A 16428-nucleotide genomic window follows, 5' to 3' on the forward strand; every position below is an offset into this window, starting at 1 on the left:
TCAGAAGTTGTAAGCGTGTGGGAGCAGCTACAATAAAGAGGTAACAACCCCTTGCCCTCTACCTGGAGAAGAGGATATATTTTGTGCAAGTCGCCCTTTTTGTCAGTGCTGCTTGTGATGAGCCTGCTAATCTCAGGCCTGAAAGACCAAGGGAAATCTCCATAGAGCACTGAGCAAATGAACTTGGCACTGAGGCCAGATACCCTCTTGGAACAAGCTCAGGTTGGTTTATAGAGGTCTCCTGTTTACATGGATGTGGGAGCTCAAACCTGGAGCCATTTTGTCTCTGCCTAATGTGCCTCTCCTTTGGTAGGATCGACCAGGAACAATTCCTGATGGTGGCTAGTTTTGCAATTCTGCCTTCCACATTACTATTAAAGCTGCATCAAAGTTACTGAAAAATTGAGTTTTTTAAGCATTGGAAGGTAAGATTCTTAGGCAATGTTCAACCTTGTATGTTGTTTTCACTCATATAATTTTACATTTGAGTTAAAATGTAACAGTAACTAAGGGCACCCAATAAGTTATATAATGTTTCTTAAAGCATAATTGACTTTTGTATATGAATACTTGATAGTATTGTATAGATAGAAAGAAAATATTTTCTTTCTTTTGTAATGATTTTAATTTTTGCTTTTTAAAAAAGAAAAAAGTTCAGGAACTCTTTCCATCTGCATACCCTAGCCTGGGCACCAGGGCAGAACTATATCTGAAGCCACATCTTCTGAGAAGGGTAGCAAGATGAGGCGGATTGCCTCAGGTGACAGGCTTTTACTGTTATGAGGACTCCAATTCAGCTTTCCATCCCAGGCGCTAAATGGTTTCAGCCATCTCTGCCTTCTGACCTAGATAAATGTCCCTCAAATGCCTGACTGTGGCTAGTTAGTAGGGAAGAGGGAAGCACTCTGCGCATGTTCATGGTTGCAAAGAGCTGTGCTTTGGCATAAGAAGCAGATTTTCTGGCTCGGATTAATCCCAACAACAATGAGCTCAGTGATCTGACAGCTTGTGGTGATAGCACCCCTTTAAGTCGTTTATGGGAATGAATTAGAACCTCAGAGATAATGACCGCTCCCCGCTTAAAATGGGGGGCGCCCTTTGCGTGGACGCGCACAGCCCCTAGATCTGGAGCGGCTCCAACAGCATAGGCTTGGTTTGCCTTCCCTCAGGTGGGATACCTGGAGGTCTCCGCCTACCTCAGTCATTTGTCCAATCCCACCTGGGGGAAGCGTTGCCAAGGAGACCAGGCCAGGTAGGGGAGGGATTACCTGCCCACACAATAGAGGGAGGATCTTACCTGGGAATCCTCACTTGGCTCTTTGCAGAGGCGATACCAGGGTTCCCCGTTAAAGGGGTTTCTGAAGGGAGGCTTTGACCGTACGCCGAAAGGTCGTCATTGCTCTCCCCTGCGGCGGCGGCGTAACGGGGGCGGCTATCTCTGCTTGAACATATGTTCTCCAGAGCCGGCCCATCCCCCCCACACACACTGGATAACCCTGATGCTCCCTAGGTCCCCGGCTGGGGACTGGGGAGGGAGAACACCCAATGCCTGAGCCAAGGTCTACCCACATTTGAAATTTAATAAAGTTGTGGCCAATTTAATCCCATAGCATGTTGTCATGAGTCATTATTCCACATGACGGGGGGGACCACGCGGGATCTGGGGACTCCGCCTGTCCACGCAATGAGCTGTCTCCTGTTAGGCATCAAGGTCGGTGTCACAAGGTAACTGGGTAGAAGAGGTAAACGGCCATGGTCTAAGTTCCCATGAAACCTGGATTGGTGGGCGCTCTTGGCAGCCAACCAAGCTGAGGTCCATCCATGTCTATTTTAGCTCTTGGCAGCATTGTGTTCCGTTGCACAGCCTACTGAGATTTAAGTGTAAGTGTTTATGTTAATTAGCTGGATAAGTTAGTATTCGTTGTTTCCTAACCTCCTGAGCTATTTTAATCTGTGTAATCATTTGGAGTTTTTCTCTCTTGTAGAGTTTTGTTTTAGTAAAGTCTGCGTATGATATTATGAAATTTGGTCTGGTCCGAGTTCCTGAACCCTTTAATTTTGACCACACTTTTCAGAGCAAGGATCAAAACAGGAAATGGGTATTTTAATGCTACAGAAAAGTTTTGAACACAAAAAAGGTATCACAAACTCCACATGATTATGTTCTTACATGTTTCCATGCAGTCCTAATATTAGATTTAAAATGGTTTGCTTGTGTTAAATGGCTCTTATTGTAAAGCTCCGGTTTTAAATAGCTTTGATTATACCATACAAAGGACAAAGAGAAAGGCTTTTAGTCAATGAGTGTTTCTAAACTGAAGGAAAAGCATTTTTAAGAAGCATCAATTTACTCACTCCCCCCCTCACCTTTCAACATTTCCTTTTTCTCCATGATACTAATGAGTACCTGATCAGCCATTATTCCTAAGAAAACATTTCAATGGGCACTGCAAAGCCTTTCATCTGAATGTATAATGAGAAAATTCTCTCTATAAATAATTTGTCAGCGTTTAACAAGAATGCCTAATTCAGAGCTGGCTGGGTTTAGGAACCATGTTCTCGTTTATATTAGTGGCTGTCAAGTCTAAGACTGTAAACTCTATATTTACTTACACTTCAGGTTACAGACTCCGCTAACCCAAAAATATTACCTTGGGTTCAGAACTTTGCTTCAGGATGAGAACAGAAATCTTGTGGTGGCGGCACTGCGGCTGCAGGAGGCCCCATTAGCTAAAGTGGTACCTCAGGTTAAGAACAGTTTCAGGTTAAGAATGGACCTCTGGAACGAATTAGGTTCTTAACCCGAGGTACCACTGTAGATAGATATAGATAGATAGGATATGAGCAGGTGATTAATTTTTTATTATTATTATAGCCAACAATTTTCCTCTCCTGGGGCAATCATAAGTAGTTTGAGAAAAATACACGTTACATAAAATGAATCTCCTTTTGTTTCCTAGTTTCCCTCTCCAAGGACCATTTCAAAATATAACTTGAAAAATAATGCATTTTTAATTTAAACATCCGAGAGTTTATCCTCTCCCCATGCCTGTAACTCCCTTGCGTATGAATCCTTTACTGCCAAGTCCAGGCCCTTCTCTCTCATCAGCAGCTCACGCAGGGAGAGCAACATTTGCGAGTGAGCTGCTTCTCCCTCATGGCTCCGTAAGAAAGAGACGGGACTGGAACACAAAGAGTTTTATAATCAAAATTAGAACAAGACTTTTCGTGGCGTAGCTTCACCTTGCCAGTGTAACTAACTCCTCTACTTCTCCCTGCCAAATTCTTGCTAAGCTTTTTTTAAAACCAAGTTTTGTCTACCTGTTCAGAATTTCGTATTGCCAGACCTTTAAGGTTGACAAAGCACCATGCAGCAAGTTGAAGGGTCTGCTAAGAACATATGAATTATGTAGTCCAACATTTCAGCAGTGACGACCCATATTCTTCCAGAAAGCTCACAAGGAAATAATGGTGACAGCCTTCCTGGTTTTTTTTTTGCCCACGACATTAGATAATCTGAGGTACAACCAAAATTTGCAGTGTGGAATATGTTCCTTTTCAAAATACCAGCCAGACAGTCCCTTTTCCAGGATACTCTACTCCAGCCCCCTGGTTTTCCATTCCTTCCCCCAGTCCCTCAATCAGAATTCTGCGGCCAATGAGCATATGTACTCCTCCCACTAACTGGACTATTTTAGCAGTCCACCTCATTTAGCTTTCCCTCACCTTTGTATTAGGTGTGGATGGTTTTGACCACAGCAGCAGTACTCAAACATGAGCATTAGAAATAGTGGGGATGACATTATGTTGAACATCAAGGTTCTGCTTACCTATCGAGGCTAATAACAATGATTGATTGTTCCATTAATATTGCCCTAATCTTTCCTGAAGCCTGCTAAGCTAATGGGCGTCAACATACAACGTGAAGTAATGAACTCCATAAGTTATTCATGTGCTATATCAATAACTTCTTCCTTCTGCCTGTCCTGCTGAGCAGTTAACACTGGATGGCCCTGAATTCTAGGTCTGGGGAGCAACTTTTCTCTATATTCATTCCCTCCAGCTAGTTCTTTTACAAACCTCGGTCCATCATGTCTTTCTTCTGAACTGAAAAAAAATATCCAAACACTATACCTGTGTTAGCAGGGGGAGGGTGGAGTGCCAAGTACCAGACTGTTTTGGCTGACCTTCTCTGTACTTTCCCAAGCACTCTGATATTCTTCTGTTTCTTTCACAGCTGTGCAGTTGTTGCAATCTAGCTGCCCTCTCTCCTTCCTCACCAATGCTTTAGTGCACAGCCAAAATGTTGCAGAAGGAGATTAAGCAAATGGACTGTAGCAGCAGCACCATTAAGGGGAAGGGTAGTGCCAGAACCCACCACCACCTATGGCAGGGTGGTGGAACTCTTCTGTGATGTGTGAGGGCAGAACTGCTTTGCAGACCAGGAAAATGAGTGCTAGCAAGCACCCATAGCCTCAGATTGCAAATAAACTCCCAGTACAGTATACCAAGTGTCCAGAAAAGATCTTTGGGGCAAGAGAGTATTCTTCAGTATTGCATTGGCATTGAAGTGGTGTTGTTGTTTTTTTTAAGAAGGTGAAGTCCTGAAGGCAGTTGGTAGGGGCATCTTCACTTCAGGGGTCTTCAGAAGTGGGTGGGTTGTCTTTGCCCCATGGCCACTGGTTTGGTGTTGCAGACTCTTTCAATCTCCTTATAGAGCAAATGGAGATTATAATGTTGCCATCAGATTGCCTAAGAAGATTCAAAGAGACTGTGTCCCCAAAACTGGATTCTAGATAAGAAATTGATTCCAATTAGGTGAAATCTAATCTGGAAGACATTCCTGGGGAAGTGTAACCAGGAAAACCATAACAGTAAAGCGGAAGTATCCAAACTTGCAACAAGAATTTCTACATGCTGGGTTGGAACTGGTAAAGACTAAAGTTGAAGTTAATAATTCCATTTGGAACAGACTTACTGTCAAATGTATTTTTAGAATACTTATTTATTTTTCAGTGATAGCTCTGGATTTTAAGCAGCATCTGTCTTTTGCCCTGTTTTTGTTTTTTAATTATGCTTACTGTTCATCATTTTCAGGTAGAAAAATATAAGAACATTGTGCTTTCAGTAAAACTGATCATTCTACAAATTAATGTGAATGTCAAAAGCTGTGCAGCCTATCCCAGAAGCACATGGCAGGGAGAATTTTGGCAGAGAAAGATTCCTTCTGCAATATTGTACCAAGAGAAGTTCTGCTCACCAAGTCCCTTCCTAGCATGGAGCCATGCAGAGCACAGGAGTCTTATTTTCATCGTAGTTGTCATTAAATGCAACAACAAAACATTCCTCATGAAAGCTAATTTGTCTCACACAATTATTTACTGGGGGAGGAGGTATTATAAGGGGAAACGGGAGGAAATCAGATAGACATGCCAACATTAACAATGTTCTTTCCTGGTTTAACTCATTATCCTATGTCTACCCTATGATTGTGGTGAGGCACCAGTGTAGAGCTTTGTCAAAGCACATTGGCAGAATTCATTTACATTTTTCATACACACGGTTGGTTTCTCAATTAGCTGGTGCCTCTCAGCATAAGCTCTCAATTGTAACTGTGAACAGTTCAGTGAAGATGTCTGCTCAATGTTGCAGCAGTAGGCAAAAATAAACCCCTGGTGGAATATAAGGATGTGGTTTTTAAGAAGCAAAAGAGAATATAAAACTTGTCTCAACAGAATTGCTTAGCTAGATTAATGCTATGTCTGCATCTGATACAGCTCAGTAGAAATTGTAAGGGGCAAGTGCCTTTTATCATGAGGTCAGTAGTTGAATTCCAGAACATCTCAGACCCAATAAGAATTTATCAACATCAAAAACTGATGGTTTAAGCAGAATGAACTAGGAAGCTTGGCAAGGATGTCTTAAAAGCCTTGTTTTCACATAAAGCTTAGCTGGCATTGGGAAGAACAGATCTGAAGGCAACTGTGTTGTGAGTAACATGAGCCAAGATGATACCAATAAAGTTTTGCAATTCAGTGCAGACATAACCCAAGTGATGGTGAGTCTTCTGTGTGCTGGAAGGGAAACTGATCCTCACAAACACTTCTGAAAGGACTCCAATCACCTGCTAGGCTAACAAGGATAGCAAAAGACACTTAATGTCTCCTTTAGTCTCACATCCTATGCAAACTAACTTCAAAAGTGCCAGTGGGTAACAATGCATATTGTCTTGACCTAAATTAATTATTTGTACTTAATTCCTCTTCTGTAGGAAGTCCTCTGGATCATTTCCAGAAAATGGAAATGGCCAGAAGCAGCCTAAAAAAAAAGTGGGGTGAGAAAAGAAACTAAAAGGCAAAATAGGGTCTGAATCCTAAAGTGGCCACTTTGTATTTTGTGTGTGTGTGTGTGTGTACACATATATATACACATACATACACATTGTGTGTATGAGGGGGTTGGGTGCAGAACACTTATTTGTTTATTCTATACAGTAGTTACTGCTGTTATTGAGGTTCCCTCAAAAGACAGGGTGAAGAAGCCAGGATTTTGCACCCTTTCTTTCTTTCTTTTTTAAATGATATTTATTCAGAGTTTCAAAAGTACAAGAAAAAGGACAAAAAATAAGAAAAAAAAGGAACAAATACATCACAACAACAAAAAGAAAAAAAGACAAATCCCATATTACATATTTTCATTTGCTTAATTCTTTGACCTCCTCACACCTCCCTTTTTGTATTCTAATTTAATTCGTTGTTTCAGCAAATTCTTTCCGTCTTTCTCAGTTCTTATTTAGATAGTCTAACCTATTAGTTAACTCAACAAATCCTTTCCATCTTTTGACATATTCTGTTATTCAATTTACCTTGATTTATTTAACCTTGTCTTACCATAAAAAGAAAACCTTAATGTTCAAAATTTAAAACATATTTATACATAACTCCTTATATCCTTTCTACTAAAGCCAGATAATTCCATTCCAACATTTTCCCTAATATTTCATTAGTTTTACACTAATTCCAAAAATAAAAAGAAAATTTTCCTTTTATATCCTTTTTAAAAAATTTTTATCCAAGGTCCCTTCTTCCTGGTCTCGGGTTATGTCAGTCCTTACTGTCCATTCCATCCAGTCCATCAACCTGGTGATCTTATGTCCGAGGCCCTTAAGTCTCTTCTATGCCTCTTCTGCAGATTTTCTTCTTGTTGTTTATGCTTACACTTTTCCTTATCTTTTGTTGGTTTCTTTCTTAATTTCTTCCCTTTCTCCTTGAGGAGTAGGTCTCTGGGGGATTCCAACCAATAGTTATATCCATCTTCCTTCATCAGACTAGCCCATTCCCCACAGTCCCACTCCCCGCCATCATCATTGTAATCCAAAAAGTAACTATCCAAAAAATAGTTGTCAGCATATTTCCAAGTCCCCCCAAAGTTAAGAGCCTCCTTAACTCCAGGCTCTCCCAGGCCCACTCCAAATTCAATCTTCCAAAACAGCGGCTTATGCTCCTGCAGGGCTTCGGAACTCTCCATTTGTGTTGCTTGGGGTGCGATCGCAGCCTCCTCCATCTTCATCTGCCCTTGCACTTGCCCAGTCGAACCAATTTCCTGAGTTGGTCGCTGCATAATTTCTATGTTTCCTGTTAATCCATATTCACTGGCTACAGCAGTCATCAAGTCCAACTTCTCCTTCATCAAACCCGTCTTCTCATGCAACTGCTCCAGCAAAGCATTTGTCTTGCAAAAAGCAGACACCAAAACTTCCTCCCCACACATTTCTATTCAAGGTCAAATGGCTGGTCCCACGATCCCAATCTCGCAGCTGTGAGGTCTCCAAGTAAACTGCAGCAACAAATTGACAAGCTCCCTCTAGGGGACACAATTTCTATTTGTATCCATCTTTTTAAAACATGTCCAACAAAAGAAAGTTACTTTCAATTTTCAATTTTCAAATACTTTGTTTCTTTAAAATGCAGAAGGCAGCATTGAAGTCAGTTTGGTTCTCTTTTTTAACTATCTGTCAAAATGCTCCACGTACAATCAATGGACGTCTCCGGCAATTTCTGTCCTGACACCCCATTCCCAGGTTTGAGACGATGGAAACTTATTTTCCTTTACTCCCTCTCCTGCAGGCTTAAACAGTCAGATCCCCCCCCCCCTTTTCACCTGCTTTCAAGGGGGTTTTATTCGTTGTAAATGCAGGAAATTCCAACCTTTAAGACAACTTTCCAGGCTATTAGATTGTAAGGTTTTTGCTTCAGTCTATTTACAAAAAGCGGGAGGCAGACTTCCTGTTTTGAACCTTCCCGCTTCGGAGCCTAATTCAAGTATTTCTTGATCCAATTTTCCGTTTTTACTCACGGGTACTTGTTTAGAGTCCAATTGTCAACAGGAAAAAGTCAGCGCTCTCTGGCGATGGCTGTGCGGCTTCCCTCCGTGAAAATAGCAATCAGTTCGCAGCACCGCGCTGCTCACCCCACTTCGCTCCGGCGCCCCAAATTGGGGTTCCCCACGAGTAGGGGAGGCACTCCTGGTGCTCTGCTGAACCCACGTTCCCAGGCTCCCTCCGCCTGGGATTTCTAGCGGGTCCCCACCTTCGCCGCGGTGGGCAGACCCAATTTCCACGGAGCCCGTTCCCCCGATCGGAGGAACTCCGCCATTCGCCGATGGCGCTAACCCGGAAGTCGGATTTTGCACCCTTTCTACCCCTTTAGTGTCACTACAGCTTTAGGAATAGGTAAGGAACAAAGCATTAGCCAATTTCTTTTCCACTTCCCCCATTCTTGCTGTGAATCTGAGTGTTCTTCATATACATTTGTTTGTATACTTCGCTTGATAGGGCCAAAGATTAAATGATGAGATGATTGTTCATGGCACATTTTCCCTACAGCAACAGCTCTTCATACATAATCTTTCCATTTGCACCATTTACTGATCCTCTAGGGTGAAGATAGGTCATGTCTGACAAGTACTCTGTGAAGCTATGGCATTACAATTCTAACAACAAATATATAGCATTTGTTGTTGTTGTTGTTGTTGTTGTTGTTGTTTAGTCGTGTCTGACTCTTCGTGACCCCATGAACCAGAGCATGCCAGGCACTCCTGTCTTCTACTGCCTCCCGCAGTTTGGTCAAACTCATGCTGGTAGCTTCGAGAACACTGTCCAACCATCTCATCCTCTGTCGCCCCCTTCTCCTTGTGCCCTCAATCTTTCCCAACATCAGGGTCTTTTCCAGGGAGTCTTCTCTTCTCATGAGGTGGCCAAAGTATTGGAGCCTCAGCTTCACGATCTGTCCTTCCAATGAGCACTCAGGGCTGATTTCCTTCAGAATGGATAGGTTTGATCTTCTTGCAGTCCATGGGACTCTCAAGAGTCATTAAAGCAAAGGTTTATACATTTCTGTAGAAGCAAGGCACAGGACACACATATATGTTGAGGAATTTGGTTTGTACAGTCCAGTCACATCCGCACTTGTGCATGTAAGCAGAACTTGTTATTAATGGCTGTCTTTTGTTAAAAAAAATGAATGCTGCAACATTAATTGGGCTCCTGATGAAGTCAGTTCCACATTCTGTTGTTCACTGCATAAAATAAGTACAAAGCTTGTCTTTAGACTCAACAAGCTGCTGCATCTTTTTTCCTCAGATTGCAAACTGTATAGCAATCTGGCATTCAAGGTCAATGTTATCATTAAGCCCCTCAAAACTGTCACAGTGGGTTTTTTTTCCTTTGAAAAACAGACCAAGCGAAGTGATACCTTTAACGACTCAAAATTAATCATTACAATAACCAGTGTGAATTTCAAACAGCATGTTCAGTGCCAGGCTTATTTTTTTATTTTTTTAAGTGTTACATACCAAACCTGATTATAGTACGGTTGAGCCTGATGTCCTTATGTTTGCAATCTAGTTTGGACTGGTGCAAAACATTTTTACTATTCTAAGCAGGATGCTTTTTGGGTGGGGAAAAAGTATACTCATATGAACTGGACTACACACACCCCCACTAATTTGCAGATGTTGCTGATCATTATTGGCCACACTCAGTGGTTTTTGGTGCCCACTAGGCCTGGTGAGGCTGCTAACAAGTTATGGGGTATGGCCAAGTTGTTCTGATTTTCTCCCCATCATCTTCCCATGAAAAGCTACTTGTATACATTTGAGCATTGCAATTTTACAAATAGCACCTAACTTAACAGCTGAGTGTCTTACTTTTGTTCAGAAGTTGTCCCTGGTGAACCTAGGGTGGGTTTATGCCCAAGAAGCTGTATATTACTCAGAAGTAAGCCCTGCTGAATTATATAGAGATTTCTCATTGATAAGTATGTACAGGACTGCGGCCTGAGTTGGTTATTGTTAAAGGTGCCGCACAGGACTGTTACCAAGGGGACCCATAAATTTTCAGACCTGTGTGCAGAGAACATTTTTATACGGAGCAACGTTAATCACAAGAGGTTCCCCTTGTAGTTTGAGGTGTTCTGGTGCAGGCTTTGCATGGAGAAGAGGCCTTGTGTCAGACACCCGCTTTTCCCAGTGCTGAAGGAAAACAAAAGCACACAGGTCAGGTATTTATCAAGCAAGAAGACCTGGACTAGCCAGGGAGCTGTCCAGCATGAACTGAGCAACAAAAACAGGTACAGTGTACACTAGACCTGCTGAGGAGCTGTTCATCAGGATCGGGGTTTGCTGGGCTGGACAAGGCAGCTGTTCTCATGGAGTTGTTGCACTAGCAACCAACAAGCATAAACTGAAGAGTGGACCAGCTGCCCGACCTCTTCCTAGAGCTCAACCAGTCCTGATCCAGAACATAGGTAAAAGGTAAAGGACCCCTGGATGGTTAAGTCCAGTCAAAGGCGATTGTGGTGTTGTGGCACTCATCTCACTTTCAGGCCTAGGGAGCCAGTGTTTGTCCACAGACAGCTTTCCGGGTCATGTGGCCAGCATGACCAAACCACTTCTGGTGCAATGGAACACCATGAATGAAGCCAGAGCACACAGTAACACCGTTTACCTTCCCACCACAGCGGTACCTATTTATCTACTTGCACCGGCATGCTTTTTAACTGCTAGGTTGGCAAGAGCTGGGACAGAGCAATGGGAGCTCACTCCGTTGTGGAGATTCGAACCGCCAACCTTCCGATCAGCAAGCCCAAGAGGCTCCGTGGTTTAGACCACAGCGCCATAGACTAGTGCTTGTCACTTTCACCGAGGTAGGACTAAGGATGGAGAAGCCTCAGGCTGCCAAACGTCTCTGATGCTGATATTTGGCACAAATCTATTGCTGCATCTGCTTTGGGGTTCCTGGCACTGATGATGAGGAGTCCTGTCATGGAATGTTTGGTCCCTCCATATTGCACCCCTCTCTTGCAAGGTGTTACCTGGGAAGTCACCCTCAAAGGGTATTGATTCCACACAATTCAAGTCTGGGTGAGGGATGCAGTAAGGCCCTGCTCTTTCTCTTCAGATGAGGCCTCCTTAGGTTTGGTGTCCAGGCTCGGCTGAGTCCAAACACTATGGCAGAAGCGTTAAGAGAACCTGAGCTTGAGCAGAGATGAATGGAGGCAGATACTCTAATAATTATGCAGTCTGCTTTGTACCTCATGCAGCACTTAATCTAGTGCAATCCTTTCTGGTCATCTTTTTCCTAATAGTGTTAGCCTCACCTAGATTAAATACAAGGAAGTGGACAACAGTTAATATTTCAGCTCGCTAACATTTTAGACACATTTACATCTGCTAATGAATATTAAATGACTTACACTATTTAAATGGTATTCAGAACACTGATGAAAAACAATAAGACTGTTATTTAGTCTTACAGATGGGTCTGGTCATTCTTATCTGAGCAGAGTATCTCCATGCTTATTTCCACCACTGAAAAGCTGAAGGTCTGTATACTTAGCATCATCTCTTTCTTAGGCTCCCTCACCAATTTCTCTAGAAGTTTCTGCTGAGCTCTCTGGTTTGGTGGTGCTATTGCTTAATGCCAGATGGGTCAATAATAAGACCAGGCCCACCAATAATCTGACCGCTGAAGGAGACATGTGTCATTGAGGTCTAGGTGGGTTTGGTCTAGCTCAGCTGTGCCCACCCATTTATTCAGTGTAACACCAGGCCAGACTAGCATGAGGATAGAATATTCACTTTGAGGGAGGTTCAGAGGATGGTAACAAAGGAGAAATCTTTGTTGTATCTCGCTCTCTCTTTGTGGAATGCTCATTTCAGTGAAGTCTGCCTGGTGATATCATTAACAGCCTTTTGGCACAAGGTAGTGTTTCTGCTGTTTATTGATACCTATTTTCTACTTCTGAAGTTTTGTTGTTTTGCTGGTTCTGCTTATGTTTATTGCACTGGTTTAATAGTTATGTGGCCTTTTCATTTTCATGCTATTTCTTTGGCTCTTAATTTTTTGAAAGCCACTTAGAGATTTTTTTTACTGTGAACAACTAATAAGACATATAGAGGGATGGAGAGAGAGAATTTGTAGGGTGAGAAGTGCAAATGATGCATAGAAGATTGTCACGTATGTTCATTGTGGCTTTTTTTATTATTACTTTTTATTGATTTTCAAAAACAAAACAAAATTAAATAAAACTTTAACTTTAACATTCAACCTTTTTTATCTTCTTATTTACCCTGCTCAATTTCGCACCCGGATTTCCCTCCTTTCCTGCTTCAGTTTTCCGAATTTACATCCATTCCTGCAGATTCTTAATTACATTCTATATACATCAGAAGATTTATGTTAACCCTGCTACAGTTGTTAAACTTCTACAGTTATTTTGTATATACACAACAAATTTACTCCACTCCTCCTCAAACTTTGTCACTTTTTGGTCTCGAATTTTTCAACTCAGTTTTGCCAATTCAGTATACTCGAATAATTTCGTCTGCCACTCCGTTCATTGTGGCTTCTAAGTTGGGCTGCAGAGGCAAAAATCCCAGTCAGTCTTTGGAGAGGACAAAATTTCACACACTTTGAGAAGCTATGGGGCTATAGAAGGGATGGTGTGCCTAATCTACACCATACAGAGTGTCTGCTCTATATCTGTTTCACCAGGTGGCCCTTTTATGTCTGGTTAATGAAATCAAACTCCCTGATCTCTAAACATTTGTACTAGATTATCTGCCTGATATGCTGTAACAATATCTCTGTAAAGCCAATTTAACAACAGGGTGCAGTTATAGCCATTGGCAAGTTCCATCATTAGCATTTATTAGGAAACAAGAGTTCAACCTGTCCCCAATACTTCTTATTGCTATTATTTTCAGCCTTATAGCCCAATGTTTTCTTTGAGGTTTGAAGAAAAAAGCAAACGCAATATTTTTAGAGCAGATGTTGAATTTATGCAATGAATTGTACTTAAAGGGCACTGATGCTTGAGATTTAAAAAATTGCCAGAAGCAAGCTGGAATCCCACCTACTTTATTCCATTTGTCCAGGTAAGGGCTATTCATTCTCAAGTTTTAGAAAACACATTCTTTCCCACTAAATGTACAGCTGAGCTTAAGAACCTTAGGTGTGTCTATTGCACTTAAAGATTAAACTTACGGTAATTTTGAGTGTGATTGTTTCCAGTGTTCATTCTTTTCTATGATGCTTTTAATCTGTTTATTCCATAAGGGACACTTCTGGCACTAGCAAACATAGCATTTGAAAGTGGACTGCATAGCGCTGACTGGCATTTGATGCAAGTCACAGAGACTCTGGCATACAATGATTGATTGCTTGCTACACAGATCTCCAACTTCTGAATGTGCTTTTGAATATATTCACAGATAAAGTGGGGCTTCCAGAAAATCAGAGCTCCTTCAAAACCTGAGCAATTGCTATTCTGAGTGAAAATGTGAAGCTTGGTACTACACACATTTTTGTGTGTCCTATTTTGCCATTTTGATCAAAAATACTCACATGGGTTTAATAATAACTTTTGTTTTCATTTATCCAATTTGTTTTGCCCAGAAGCACTTTTTCCATGTTAAAGAGTCAAAGTGAGTATGGAGAATGGGATTTGCTAAATAATCTTTTATTCTGAAATCAACTCTTAGGGCTTTAAAAATGAGTTCGGATTTAATTGGATGAGGATTAAGTTATGTTTGTTATTATAGCTTGTGCTAGCACAACAGGGTACATAATATGATATCATGCAGTGACTCTCAGCAAGGTAGCTGCATGATCAGGTATTTCCTAGGCATTCATTGAAATATATTAATTTCCAAGTAATGTAAAAAAAACGGTCTAGGTGCTGTTTGAAAGTAGAAGTGCTGAAACTGACTTTTTTGTTCAATCACTAGCTATGCTTGGAGAGTAGAGAAGTAAACCTTGTTATTATAATGAACATCTGTACAGTATTTATATTATATGCATTGCCAAGGGCTTGCAGACCTTTATTTCATCTGTGGTTTTGATTTTAATTAATGTTATTAGACCTTAACTGAGAAAGATTTTGCAAGTAGGTTGAAGATAATGTTAAACATAGTTTTTGTAGTGCTCTCCCAGCCATCTAGTGTCAGACATATTCTCAGAGACCTCTGAAATGAGAGTCTTCCAACAGGACAATTATTTTGAGCAAACTGAGTTATGCATAAGGCTTGTATTTCATCTCTCTCTTTTACTGATTTAAATGTCTCCTTCTCTAATCTGTTGCCACTGCTCTGAAGGTAGTTTTGGAATGTTCTGTTATGATCATTATAAAGGCAACCTGCTGCTCTACAGGTATTTATGTGTGGAAATCAGAAGCAGACATTGCAAAGGAGTAAAATAAAAAATTCCAGGTTTATTCAGATAAGTATAAACTGAGTGATCGCATCTGATGTTGAAATGAAGATCAAATGCAGGAAAGATGTTGTATTGTTTGGTGTCCTGCAGTGTATTAATAATACAGTATAAATAAGTCAGTTGCCTTGCTTGCAGCAAATAACATAGTCAAAAATTTTGCTGTCTCTGGATGTCTGTTGTGTACTGTGAAATGTGCTTAAAGTCAAGAAAGAGCTCTTCATTATAAATAACAGGTGGAATTTTGGAAGCAGAATGAGGCTTCATGAAATACAGGATGACCTTGAGTATCCTGATCTGAAGGAGTCCCTTAAAAATCCCTAGGCTTAGTAATGATGTGTGCAACAGAATAATGCTGACAGGAGGTCCTAAACATTACATTCTAAGTTATAAATTAGTTAAGACACTGGAAGCAAGATTGAAGATGATGCCTCCCTCTGGTCACTTTCATATTAAACTTTAAAGACTTTACATTCTAGAAATGTCCATGGAAGTATTCTTGCCACTCTAGAGTGTCTGATTTCTCTCATAATAATTTTTTTGTTGATGCCAATGTCTATACTACCAGATAGTCCAGCAGTAGTTTAAACATATCAGGGAAGTGACATGAAAGAGAAAATATGGAAAGATTCAGTTGAGGCCCTAGTTCTGTCCCCTCAAATACAGAGTTGGCTAGGGCCCTTACCAAATTCCGTTTTCCTCAGCAAAACAAAGAATGTGAAATAGGATGTCAATGATGGATAGGTTGGGAAGTCCATACAAGACTATGATAAGATGATGAACGTATGTAAAAAATAAACTGGAAAATGCACAAATAATATAAAATAAATGATTTCACTTCCTCATTTACTGCTTGAATTCTGAGTAAGAATTACAGGGAAAGTGCATGTGTATGGACATTATAGGGGATAAACATTACAGAAGCAAATATGCAAGAACTCTGTGAGGTAGGAAAGTATGTTTCATCTACCTGAACATGCTTGTGCTCTCTATCCTAACACTGTTCACTTAAAAATTGTTAAAGGTCAGATCCTAAACCAGCCAACTGTTGTTCCATGTTTTGGATCTGAAGCAAGGTTCTCACACCTCTGTATTATTAGTAAACTCAGACTAAGAGTTGCAGCCACATACCAGAAAAATTAATCTGTCTTGAATGGTAGATTTGGTCTGTTGTGGGACAACGTAAGAGGAGGGGAATTGGTTAAGAGCCATCCACTAGTCTCTAAATTATTACAAATGTTTTTTTCATTAATATGTAATACCTGAGTTTAAACAGCACTTTTAGTTTTGAGCAATAGTTCTTTTCCTCCCATAGCAATTCAACATGAAAATTCAACTACACCAAATGCACAAAGAAGCCTCAGAATGTTGCCATGACTGAATACTTTAAGTGAAGCACAGGCTAAAATATATTTGGTATGGTTTTAGTTTACCAAACTGAACATTCATCTTCTTATTTCTGGGTTGTTGAGTATTTGATTCTTGTGTTTATCGGATAAGGACAAGTGATTGTGATAGCTATAACATACTTGAATATGTTATTTGCTGTGTGGCAACCCGTCTCTTAATGATTCCTGAAAATATAAATCTACTGTGTATGACAGTAAGAAAAAATATGCCACTATGATTGGAGTAAAAATAGCCTGGATTTCTATATC

The sequence above is a fragment of the Podarcis raffonei genome, chromosome 7 (genome assembly GCF_027172205.1).
Source record: "Podarcis raffonei isolate rPodRaf1 chromosome 7, rPodRaf1.pri, whole genome shotgun sequence".
NCBI classification, from domain to species: Eukaryota; Metazoa; Chordata; class Lepidosauria; order Squamata; family Lacertidae; genus Podarcis; species Podarcis raffonei.